The sequence below is a fragment of the Tauraco erythrolophus genome, chromosome Z (assembly GCF_009769465.1).
Source record: "Tauraco erythrolophus isolate bTauEry1 chromosome Z, bTauEry1.pri, whole genome shotgun sequence".
In the NCBI taxonomy this organism is placed as follows: domain Eukaryota; kingdom Metazoa; phylum Chordata; class Aves; order Musophagiformes; family Musophagidae; genus Tauraco; species Tauraco erythrolophus.
The window spans coordinates 82089887-82092579 of NC_141496.1; positions in this window are offsets into that span (position 1 = coordinate 82089887).

Below are 2693 nucleotides of genomic sequence, written 5' to 3' on the forward strand. Positions count from 1 at the left end.
CCATAAAGATGATCCGAGGGCTGGAGCACCTCTGCTATGAAGACAGGCTGAGGGAGTTGGGTCTGTTCCGCCTAGAGAAGAAAAGGGTCTGAGGAGACCTTATTGCAGTCTTTCAATACTTAAAGGGGGCTTATAAGAAAGATGGGGACAGACTTTTTAGTAGGGCTTGTAGGGACAAGGGGCAATGTTTTTGAATTAAAAGAGGGTAGATTTAGATTAGATACAAAGAAGAAATTCTTTATAATGAGGGTGGTGAAACACTGAAACAGATTGCCCAGAGAAGTTGTGGATGCCTGTCGTGGTTTAGCCCAGCCAACAGCTAAGCTATCACTCTGCTGCTCGCTCACTCCTCCCCACCCCCCTCCCCCCTGCCCACCCCAGTGGGACGGGAGGAGAAAATTGGTACGAAAGGGGGCAAAACCAGTGGGCTGGGATAAGGGCAGTTTAACAGAACAATACCAGGAAAAAGGGAAAAAAAGGGTAATCAAGGCTCACCACACGGAACTGGGAGGTCAGCCCACTCCCCTGGCAGCTCCCCCAGTATATACTCTGAGCATGACATCACATGGTATGGAATAGCCACTGGCCAGGTTGGGTCAGCTGCCTGCACGTGTCCCTTTCAGCTTCCCGCGAACAAGTTAACTCTTTCCCAGCCCAACCCAGAACAATGTCCCATCCGTGGAAGTGTTCATGGCCAGGTTGGACGGGGCTGTGAGCAACCTGATCTAGTTGAAGATGTCTCTGCTTATTGCAGAGATAAGGGAGATTGGAATAGATATTGGGGAGATTGGAACTAGATCACCTTTTAAAGTCCCTTCTGACTCAAACCATTCTATGATTCTGTGATTCTTTCAAGTTTCAGGTACTGGGAGTGGTATGGAGCATGTGTTGAAAAAGGATCTAGATATTTTTTTCTGTTTCTCAGATTCAGACAAGACATTAAAAGGCTATAGTGAAAGCAATGTGCAGATTCAAAACACAGAGAACTTTGAGCTCATGAGTTAGTACATTATAGGTTTGCATTTTTGAGACATGAAGTAGTAACTTGTTGCTTTAGACTGAAAATAACTTTTTCTTCTGATGTGCTTTTTGTCAGCTAATACTTTTGAAAGTTAAAAAGAAGAGCATGTATGAAGAAACTGGAAATAAATGCCAAGATATAAAAGATCACATTCACTAGACGAAGTGCAGATACCATACTTTTACTTATTACAAGAACTTGCTAGTCAGACAGGGCTGAAATCTGTCCTTTGATGGAGCATCTTTTATCTTGGGCTGTGTTGTGTGGATTTGGCAAACTGAGATCAGGGCATCTACTCTGAAGCCCTGACATATATGGACACAGCATTTTCTAGTGGATTGGTATTAGTGAGCATTCAGCATTTCTATAGTATCTGCAATTCCATTTTAATTTAATAGAATAAAAGGCAAAATCATAGAAAGTGTCATGTAAGTTGGCAGCTGTGCAATAGTCTCCAGTCTCACGTACGTGGTTAAAGTTTCATGTTTACTAATTAATGGCCGAGTTAAAGACTGAGAAGGGCATAGTCATATGCAAGGGCAGTAGCACTTGGGCAGCCCTCTCATGCAGTCTCGGGTATTAAAATCTGTTGCTCACAACCCTGGTCCATAAACCCTAGCATGAAGGTTTATTTGCAAGGGCTTGATTGCAAGATGGTGGTCCAGGGTGGCAGGTGATTTTTTTCTTGGCAAAGAGTGTTCTAAATCCTGAAACTTCTGTAGAAAATTAACAGAGATGCACAAAGGATGTAACTCCAAAATCTGGAATCTTCAGTAGAACATTAACAGAGATGCAGGAAGGATGTAACTTCAAAAGCAGCCTCTCTAATGCTGAACCTTTCCCTTTCTTTTTATAGGACCTCATGCATTATTCCGAGAGTTCCAAAATGCTGAGACCTGGCTCTGCACCTGTCTCTGCAGAGGAGCGAGTGCTGTCATCTGAGCCAATGACACCTTTAACGTAGCTTATTTTCCCACAGCACTAAAAGCTCTGTTTTTCATATCTGAGATTCTCTGTTTTTTGAAGCCATGTCCAGACAAGCCCTACAGGCGTAAAATCGCTCTGGCTGCACTGGAGACAGCAGCATGCAAGGCCAAAACAAATTCCTGAGCCTCCTTCCTTGGAGCACATCAAGTGGAAGAGAAGGACAAACCATGGCCTCGGCAAGATTTTCCCAGGGAAAGCGTGAGGGTGGAAAACTGAAACAAATAAAACTCCGATGGGCAGAGATTCCTCTGCCCTTGCCTTTGCTCAGACGTGCCTGTGCACAGGCACACACGGACATCAACACATACGCGTTGTTTTGTCTGTCTAACCTACTCCTCTGGTGGGGAAGGGCGCCAGCAGCGAGAAACGCAATCCAGTGGCTTCTCCCACTCTTCTCCCAGGAAGAGTTGTTTTAGAACTTCAGGGTTACTGCTCGGTAACAACAGTGACCAACCGAAAAAAAGGCAAGGGAGGGGGAGTGGGAGGAAGCACGTTGACAAGGGGAGGGGAAGAACCCGCCAAGACTAGTACAAAACGGTCCCTGTAGCAGCAGCGGAGGGGAGACTCGTGCCGGGAAGGGACGGAGCGGGGCGGCGCGGCTCGGCGGCCGGGAGAGTCCGGGGTGCGGCGGCGGGCCAGCGGGCCGGGAGTCGGCGGTCCGGCCCGGCACCTTCCGGCGGGTTTG